Source organism: Mesoplodon densirostris, chromosome 12, assembly GCF_025265405.1.
Source record: "Mesoplodon densirostris isolate mMesDen1 chromosome 12, mMesDen1 primary haplotype, whole genome shotgun sequence".
NCBI lineage: Eukaryota > Metazoa > Chordata > Mammalia > Artiodactyla > Ziphiidae > Mesoplodon > Mesoplodon densirostris.
In genome coordinates, this window is record NC_082672.1 from 71,220,796 (window position 1) to 71,231,456 (window position 10,661).

A 10,661-nucleotide genomic window follows, 5' to 3' on the forward strand; every position below is an offset into this window, starting at 1 on the left:
TTATATTTAGGGTGAACCATTCTTAGGTTAACCCAAAGGCTTTTCATTCCCTTTAGAAAAATGACAAAAATGAAAGGGAAACCTTAAACCTCGAAGGATTTTGAGTCCAGGTTTCCTCTGTATGCTGTACTCAACTTCCACTCTATCAGCCTGAGTTGCTTCTTCCCTAACTTCCGTTCTATGACTTGTCATCTTTGAACACAGCCTCCCTGCATTAGGACCATCCCCTTGGATGTTCTCTCCAGAATCCCCACTCCAGCATCCAGCACTAAGTCACCCCATTTTCCTGATTCCCCCCACCCCGGCCAGGGTGCACTCTGTCCTTCCCGTACCCTGAACCAGGGGTCCCCAACCCCCGGCCCGCAGACAGGGCCACACAGCAGGAGGTGAGGGGCTGGCGATGGAGCCTGTTACATTGTTGTAGCCGCCTTACATTGCTGCTCATTTTGAATCCCCAGCACTTAGGAAGGTTCTTGACACGTGACTGTTGCTCAGTACATGTTTGTTGAATGAATGAGCAGACTAATAAGGCCCTAGTGCCCACTCTGTACATAAAGAAGAAAAATAGCCTAACAGCAACCATGGCTTCCAATTTTATTCCTTAGGATTCACGAGTCATCGTGGGTCTATGACATTTAAAGTGAAGGATTTTGGGTTTTGTTTGTCTGCAGTTGTTTCGCCTTGCAGCAGCAATTGTGTATATGTGTGTGTGTACAAATATGTGTTTGTAGCCTTCACCGTCACCTACAAATCCTAGAGTTGTCTTATTTTTCTACCTTTATTCTACCCCCTCACAATTTTCTATTCTCTTACCATATCCATTTGCTGACACACACACACGGACACACACACACACACACACACACACACCCCTCAGGTCTCTCCTACGGGAGATAAAATATGGAAACAGAAATATGGAAACATCAGGATCTCCACCCTGCCACTTTTCGGCGACTCATCCAGCCAACTCAAAGTGAGATTTGCCATTTTAATTGCCTCGCCAGTAAGTCTCTTTTGGGGGTAGTTTGTGGGTTTGGGGTGTTGGACATTAAAAATAGCAATGTTGGAAGTAGAAACTAAGCTGGATAAACATGAAGGACCCTCAGGGTCCTTGGGCATGTGGAGATCCTCTGGTGGAAAATGAATTGGCATGTCTAAGATTCCTGCTGATGTAGGGAAGGGGCTAAGTAATGACCCAGCTTGTGAAATCAGCCTTCTGGGGCTGGAATAGAGTCATACACCAGGCCAATTAAATTCTTAGAGGAAAATATAATCGTGTCAACTTCAAATGTTGAGTTGAACTATTCAACAGTGAGCTGTTCTTTTAACTGCCCAGTGTCTGAGCCCACCTCTTCCTGTGTTATGCCAGCAGCTAAGGTCAGCTCCAGGCTTAGGTGTCTGGGTCCTAGGAGTAATAAAGCCTTTTGCCCAGAATTTCAACATCCCAAAAGGCAAAACTGAAGTGATAGTGATGAGACAAATGAGAATTGGGGACTTTGAGTTGATTCGTGAATGGGTTAAGGCTTTTGGGCTGGGGTGAACGTATCTGCATGTGAGAACTATGTGATTTATGGCAAACGAGAGGGTGGTGGGTTACGGGCTGAACTGTCTCCCCCCAAATTTCATACGTTGAAGTCCTAACCCTGAGCACCTCAGAATGTGACTGTATTTAGAGATAGGGCCTTTCAGAGGTAATGAATGTAAAATGAGGTCCTTTGGTGGGCTCTCACCTGAAATGACTGGAGTCCTTGTAAGAGGAGATTAAGACACAGACTTGTGCACACGTAGAGGAAAGACCACATGAGGACATGCAACAAATTTTAAAATTGCAAGGGCTGACAAACTCAAAGACACAATCATGTGGTCGCGTGGCAGGACTCTCCCCAGTGATGTGCAGGGCGGGGCCCCGAGGCTCACGCTAGGTTAGCTGTGTGGTGAACTGCCTGTTTGAAATGATGGGAAGAGACTGGATACCTCGAGGGTTAGATTTTCTGTCTTCCCATCCTCTTGTTAGCTCCGTGACAGTAGATTTGTAGAGAGAGTTTCTTTCTCATGAGCCTCCACCAGGCTCTTACGTTTATGTTTTCAGTCCAGACAAATAATCTTTTTGTGCAAATGTGCCTTCTGGAAGAATCCTTGCAAATACCCTGCTCTGTGTGGTAATTAATCATGGTCAGTTACTCTTTTCAGTGGCATTTGATGGAGATCTCTGGACTTGGGCTTTCTGGGCCCTGCCAGCTGCAGGTGATAGAGCAAAGGGGTTGGGGGTAGGGTCCCTGGATGCAAAGGAAAGCTATTCTGCAGTTGCACTGAAAATTTGAGGATTTGGGTGAAATTTTTCAGTTTCGTTGGATCTCAAATCAGGTTGCCAGTGCTGAGGTCATTTGCATGACCCTTTTACCATTTTCAAAGGCAAAGCCTCCCTCTTGCTGAAGACAAAAACTCATAAAACTGTGCCAGAGAAATATGATTTTTTTCACAGTCCACAAAGCTGTCAAAAACGAGGTTTGCTAGTTTTGCTTTTAATGTGTAAAACCTTTCACGTGGCTCCAGGCACAACCCGGCATCTGGTGGCCAACCTGTTGGATTTCCTTCCAAAGGAAACAGTAGAAGCACTGTTGGAGAAGAGGATGGCATTGGCTTCAGCTGGAGCTGGGAGGGATGTTGCTCATATTCAAAAGTGTGGAAGCACTGGCTTCTACAGGGACAACCTTTATTTTAGAAGTAGGTTTAAGAGCACACATGCATAGTGTGTGTGTGTATTTGTGTGTGTTTGTGTGTGTGGTATTTAGGCTCTAGCTGGGAACTCTGGTCTGTGGCTCTACCTGTTCATGGGAGGACAGATCCAGATGACCCAGAATGCTATTTTGAAACAACTGAGGCCTTGAGTCAACTGCTCTGGATTTGAGTCCTGGCTGTGCTAGATCACAAGCTGTGACCATGGGCAAGTTACTTAACCTCTCCAAACTTGAGTTTCAACATTAGTATAATGGAGACAATAATTCATGAGCTCCTTGTGAGGTTATATTGGGATTATGTATTTAGAAGTTTTAGTACAGTGCTTGCTAAAAGGGTGATGAATGTAATTAACATTCTTGCTACCTACCTAATAGGGTTATTGGGAGAGGGAGAGATGATGAAAATAAAACTCCAGGCACATCATGGGCCCTCAAGAAATGGCAGTTACTTTTAATTTCTATTAATAAATGCAATCATGTTCAGGAGTACTAGCCGTGATGTTTTCTCCCCAGGCGAGTCAGTTGGGCAGAGGTTGGCAGAGCCAGAATCTGGGGGGAAGGATTATGGAACAGCTGGGGTCCCTGCATTTGATTATACTAAAAGTAGTTCAGTGAGTACTGAGAGATATGCCATAGATTTCATCACTTGAATGTTAACCTTTTCAACATTTGAAACACTGAGTTTTGGAGAACAGAGTTGGTGAATGGTCACAGGATATGGAAAACAAAAGACATTTCATGGACACCAAAGCATTTTTACATATTTTGCTAAAAGGGATACAACCAGAAAAAACAAAAACCCAATGAGATTCAAACTGAATTTGTCACCTCTACTTCGCTTTAATCACACTAGGGATTTGTTGCATGCACTTGGCTAGCTGTGTGTTCTTAACTGTGGAGCCCAGTCACAGACTGTCTGTCTAAGGGAACTCCAGCAATCCTACCCCATCTGCACCTTGGGCTCCGGGTGCAGACTCAGCATCTAGGGATTGTGTTCATATGCTTTCTTAGTTTTGGTAAAGTTTTACTGAAAGTCAAATCCAAGTTGCACATATAGAATGCAAGAGTAGCTCTGGGGTACAAATCTTTATAAAAATAGAACTTATCTATTATAGAGTTAATTTGTTTCCCAGCCAATTTATTTTTCTTTAGAAAATAAAACCCACACATTTTATAAGACTGGAGTATTTTGAGTTTTGAAAAAAAGATTTAGTAAAGCATGAACATATAAAGCACCCTATAATCTCCAGAGAGGTGAGCAGGAAATACCAGCTTGAAGCTTACAAAAATGGTAATGACCAAATCTCCTAAGAAAGTAATCTTATAACATTTTATGGTCATCAGTCCATTTTACACATGAGTAAACAGTGATAAAATGAGGTGATATATAAGCAAGTTTGTAACCAGCTGTGCCTTTTATGACTATATAGATGCCCTCACTCTTGATAGAACAGGAGTTAATTTCTTTAGTTGAGGACAACAATCACTACATTTATTCATGTAATTTTCTTGCAAGGGAATAATCTTGTGTTAATTAGTGAGTTAACACATGTATTGTTTATATTTTTATTTTTTGTATATTATGATGTTTTGACACCTGAAAAACCTGGCTGGGGAGAGACTCCCCTCCTGGGGCTAGCCTCAATTCTTAGAAATAGCTAAGAGCCCAGCTGGGAGCGTGCATTTCACATATAAACTAACCAATCCAGAGCCACACCTCCTTTACGTGGCCCAAGCATCCTTGGAGGCAATATTCCTCTGCCTTTATCATCCCAGGGTCAGGTGCCAGGCAACCAGGGACCACGCCCATCACTTAGGGTCTGCCCAAATTATTCGAACTATCCAATCCTAAACTGATTGCCTTGTCCTTCTCAAAGAAACTCTAATAAAGGCCATGGCCTAGACGCTCCCCTCACCTCGGTCCATGTAACCTCCTGACGATGCTGGTGCTTCCACACGTGGTGCTGTCTGGCCTGCCTCCTGTCTCTAGGGCCTGTGAGTATAATGCATTTTGTTTTCCTGACCCTCTCCTAGTTTCCTCTCGTGGCCACACGTGAATGACCATCATCCAAAAGAACACATAACTATATGTGGTAATACGGGTGACCTCAGGTTTCTGCTACTAGATGCCATGCTACCCTTTCCAGATGGGCAGAAGTACAACCGTAGAGCCAGGCCACTGGAGCTGAGAACACATCTGAACAGAGCTGAACACACTTTTGTCCTCCTTGTCCCCATGTGGCTCTCAGTTTCCCTCTCTTTGTCAGTCCTTTAAGCCTACTTTCAGCTTAATGGTTCTTGTACATTCCTTGCTCAGATCTGGCTACTCACCTACTGACACGTGGTTCTTGACCCTGGACTTCTTCTTCCTCTACCTGAACCCAAAGGCAATACTGCCCAGTTCCTCTCCAACCACTCATATCCCTCTCACCTGGCAGCTCACTTTAGTCCATGCCACACTACATCTTACTTGCTGAACCCCTCGCCCAACACACACACACTCACACATACAGTAAGAGGTGACATTTGCCATAGCTACCTAAAATAGGCAGCTAGGTTGAGTTCAAAACACTAAGTAAATAGAAGTTTAATTAGTAGATGTGTTAATACTTTCTCCTATTTTAGGATATTTAGGAGTTATGTAAATTCAACCTCAAATTATGTATGCATGTGAGTACACTGCCTGTTCCACTGTAGGAATATAATTACCGTGTCACTAATTAACAGATAAAAGCAAGCTGCTTTCTATTACTGAAAACATGGTTTAAAGACTTCCTCCCTGTTGACACTAACCGATATTCACTGCTGTCTCCGTTTTAGTGAATACAAATTTCCTTGATCTGTTTCTATACGATTGCTGTGCTAAAGTGAGCAAATCAGTAGCACAATGTCCTCTTCAAGCTAAACAAGCCCCTTGAAATATACTTAGAAGTGGTATAAAGACCAACTTAAACCTGGATGAAATAAGTACAAATAGAATTAATAAGCAAGTCTCATGATCCTGTTTGCTGAATCTTATACATGACGCAAAGATAAACGTGGATCAAAAAAAACACAAATAGAAATAATAAGCAAAAGTTGCAATATATATTCGCATACACAAACCTGCAAACAGTTTTTAAAAGCTCCCTTGGGTGACATTCACCACTACCCCTGTTTACCCTCCAAAGGAAACTCACCTTCTCACGCTCTCCTATGAGTAGTAAGTGGTGACGTCTCATATCTATGAAAACCTCACTACGTTCCAGACGCTGTTCTGGGTGTGATACATGTGTTACTTAATCCTCCTAACTACACGCAGTAGGCGAGAGAAGTAACTCACACCAAATCCCTAACAAGTGGTCAGTGACGAATCCAACCCATTCTTCCTCCAGGGCCTCCGGAGTCAAAGCCCCTGTGCTCCACCACCGCCCCATCTCACCAGAGATCAGAATACCTCCACGGAGTGGTTCTGGAGAGAGGCCACAGAAAATGTTGGGGGACCAACATCTAACTTCACTCCTTCCCTCAGCCCCAGTGAAAATACCAGTGAAAGGGACTTCTTTTAAAGACAAATTCAGACAGATGGGAAAACAGGAGATGAGATGGCGGCAACAACATTTAGAAAGCTGGAAAAGCTGAAGGATGAGGAGGGGCTAAGTAGCTCATCCAAGAAAACTGAGCCCTAAGTTCCCATCGGGGAGCCTAATTGTAACTAATTAACACCCTCCCCCAGTCCCCATCACCACCCCGCCAATGGACCAAAGGCCAATGCTCAGGAATCTGTGGAGCCAGGGATCTCTGGCCTGGGAGTGAGGGAGAGAAGTGTGGGTGAAATCCTTGAGCAACAGATTCTTAGATCCCACCCCGCCCCAGAAAGTGTTCTCTCACTCTCTATTTCCCTAAACCTGTAAGAGTTCCTCCTATGCTTGGGAGTTTACCAGTGAAACCATCTGAGTTTGGAGTTTTAAAGTTTTTAATTACAATTTCAATTCCTTTAATAAGTACCATTTCGTGCTCATGAGAATGGTTAAAATATTTTTTAAAGAATGGCAAAACCAAATATTGCTGAGGGTATTGTATAACCAGAACTCTCATCTGCGGCTAGTGGAGATGTAAAGTAGTATGACCATTTGGAGAAGGATTGGAAGGTTAAATTTACGTTTATCCTGTCACCTATCAACTTCACTCCTAGGTATTTATTCAGTACACTGTGTCTCTTTCCATACCTGCTGCCTGTTTTACTGGGCATAGGCATATGTAACCATTTGCAATCACGGTTTCAAAAGATTGTTTCTGTTAACCCTTTATTTCTGGCACAGTTAGGATATATGCTTGATAATGTTTCAGTCTCTTGCACTTGTCTTAAAGACATATGAAGGATGAAATTATCCTTGCCCTCCTTTTCTTCAAAGCCAATTTGTTTAGTATGAAGTTATAACACAAACAAACCACACTTAAGCATTTGCCACACTGATCAATGTTTTGAGTATTTTACATAATTCCACTTACTTAATCCTCACAAAACTTATTGGAAGGGACTGTTATTATAATATAAAATCAAGGCCCCATTTATAAATATTTTACAAAAATGAAACAGAGTGAAAGAAACACTGTAATTGTAGGAGCCAGGATCTGCAATCAGCCATCCTACCCCAAAGCCTTCCTTACACTGCTTATGTGCCATCCTCTTAACCGCCCTCTCAGCAACTTGGAATCACTGATCCACAAGACTTGACAACATTTAGTTGTGCACATGCAGGTGTGTGTGTGTGTGTGTGTGTGTGTGTGTGAGAGAGAGAGAGAGAGAGAGAGAGAGAGAGAGAGAGGAGAGAGACAGAGGGAGAGAGAGACAAGAAATGAGCATAGATGGTAAGAATTTTTGATTTTTGTTGGGGGTGGGTAGAAGATTGTAAACAAGGGGAAATTTTCTTTTAAATGTCACTTGTTAAAATGCAAAATGAAAATGTCATTTTTGAACATCTAGTTCATGGTCTGAGGCTGTTAGAAATTTTAAATGGATGAACAAACAAAGGCTGAGTTCTAAGAATGGGAAAAAAGTTGAATAAAGTTAGCATCAGATAACAGTAAATTTCTAGGCTGGAAATTTCTTCCCTCATTTAAGGAAGAAAGTTAGAGACCCATTAGACACAGAAAATGAGACTTCATGTAGTAATAATGTTGCAAAGAAAATTATTTCTCCTCTAAAAATAATGACTCCTTAAATGAAGAGGAATGATCACAAGATAGATATTAGCAACTCACTAAATGTATCTAACATAATATGAGCAATTTTTTTTTCTGTAATTCAGTTTCTAATAGGTATAAGATTGCTGCATGGAATGAGACTTAACCAAGACATACAAGCAGAGTATTATATATAATAACCTTACATATAAATAAATACTATTAATTTATTGTATTATGTAATAATAATGATATAAAACGGCACAATAGGAAAACCTGAGTTTATATTTTATCTTATTTTCTAAAATGGTAGTAGATGGTAGATTAACCGAACCAGGTAGATTGAGCACTTCAAATTGGACCAACGTTACAGAAATAATGTTTCTCAGTTTTTGATCTCTCTTTGAGTTGTTTTGAACTATTGCATCCTGCTGCTTCTAGATGAGGATTTCTGAAACCTTGAGTATGCAGGATTAGTCCTGGACAACAGCAAATACAGTCAAGGAACCGAGAGGTAGGCTTGGAAGAAGAGGAAGCGGGTGTTGGCTAGCCAAAGTCAATATTGAAAAGTCATGAGGACATGTTAGAGCTAAGCTAGAAAAGTGGAGCATGCAAGCACTGCAAGTAGTTTCCAGAGCAATCCACGTGTCTTTATAATGGTTGAAATATACATATTTGCTTTTGCCACGTGGAATCTTAAATATTCTGTCTCACTTGACCCATTGTAGAGTTGCTGAGACATTTAACTTTCTGAAATTCATCAGTATCATTTATGTTGAAAAAGTAATCAGGTTCTGCATACATTGCTAATTAGACAACTAGGACTGGGCTAGAAATATCAGCATGAGAAAAATTAACTGTATTAAACCTACAGCCATACTTGATGGTGAAGTCGTAGTGTGCCTCCAAAGTCACACTCCGAGAATCTCCAAACAAACAAGATCCTGCTCACTACTACTACTAGTACAATTGGTTTTCAGGTTTTGGTTTACACGGTAAGATGGTACAGAGAAACATCACGCATGCCTAAAGAGAAGAGAAAAATTATGTGGATGTAAGATTCTTTCAGAACGAAAAATACACAACTAAAAATTCTTAAAATAAGAAAGATACTTCAGCATGCTGAGGAAGTTCAAGATAAATATCCAAAATAACTTTTCTTTATATAAGCAATAGCCAGTTAGAGAATTCCAGTCACAATGGTAACCTAAAATATAAAATAACTAGACAAAATACTAACAAGCAAGTGTGACTTTTTTTTGAAGTGAACCACAGAAGTAACTTTTTTGAAGTAAACCATAACAGTAATTCAAAAGATATGCAAGAAGAGAAAGAAATGTCATGTTTCTGAATGACACTAAATACTAAAGATAAATTACTCATTTACTAATCAAAATTTATTTTTTAAATTTTAACTTATTGAAATGATTCTAACATTGAACTAGCTCATAAAAGTAGAGGTATGAGAATGGCTTATAAAATCTAGAACAAAGGAAATATTGAAGTCAGACTCATACTACCACAGAATAAAATGTAACATGGAACTCTGGTGATTAAAACCATATGGTATTGGCAAAGAATTGACAGATCAATGAGACAGAATGGATAACTTTAAAATAGAATCTAGTACGTAGAAGACATATTATGTAATAAAGGAAATGTCACAAACTGATGGGGAAGCCTTTTTCATCTAACAAATAAGAGTGAGAACACTAATAAACTTCAGAGAAAAGCAAGATCCTCAGAGAAAAAGAAACACAAACGGTGAATAAACATAAAAATGCTCAATCTTGCTAGTAATTCAGGAGATGCAAATTAAGACCACATTGATTTATCTTTTATACTCAGTAGATTGGCAAAAGTTAGCCAAGATACCGAAATTGGAGAAAAGGTGGATCAAGGCAAAATCTTACATCTTTCTGGTAAGAATACAAATTGGTACAGTCATACTGAAATTCGCATTATCTTTTAAACTTAAGGCTCATATCCCCTACAACCTAGCAATTTTAATTCTATATATACACTTCACAGAAATTCTTGCATATGTGCACCAGTAGACTTGTACAAAATGTTCTTAGAAGCATTGTTCATATTAGCAAAAAAAGAAAAAAAAAAACCCAGAACAACAAAAAGAACAGTAAACAAACAAACTATTCATTGACAATGGAATAAAAATTACATTGGGGTATATTCACACAATGAAATAATATACACCAGTAAAAATAAATGGACAAAATGATAAACGACTACTAAAACAAACTACTGAGAAAAAAAGGAGGTGACAGAATACTACATGCAGCATGATAGTATTTTAATAGAATTCCAAAGCCAGCAAAAGTAAATTACATATTATTTAGGAGATCATATGTATGGCAAAACTATAGTTTTAAGCACTGTCATGATAAGTCGAACACACAGAATAGAAGAGAGTTTCTCAACCTTGGCACTATTGGCATTGGAAGCAGATAACTCTTGGTGGTGGGAGACTGTCCTATGCATTATTGGATGTTTAGCAGCATCCCTGGTCCCTATCCACTAGATGCCAGTTGCAACCTCCATCCCAGTTGTGACCACCAAAAATGTGTCCAGACATTGTGGAATGTCCCACAGGAGATAAAGCTGCCCCAACATGAGAATCCCTGGAACAGAGGTTGCCTCTGGGTTGGGACTAGAGAGCAAAGCAGGGAGACTGTAGAGGAGGAACCCAAGGGAAGGTGCAAGTTACTGATAATGCTCTAGCTCCTAGTTTGAGTTGTA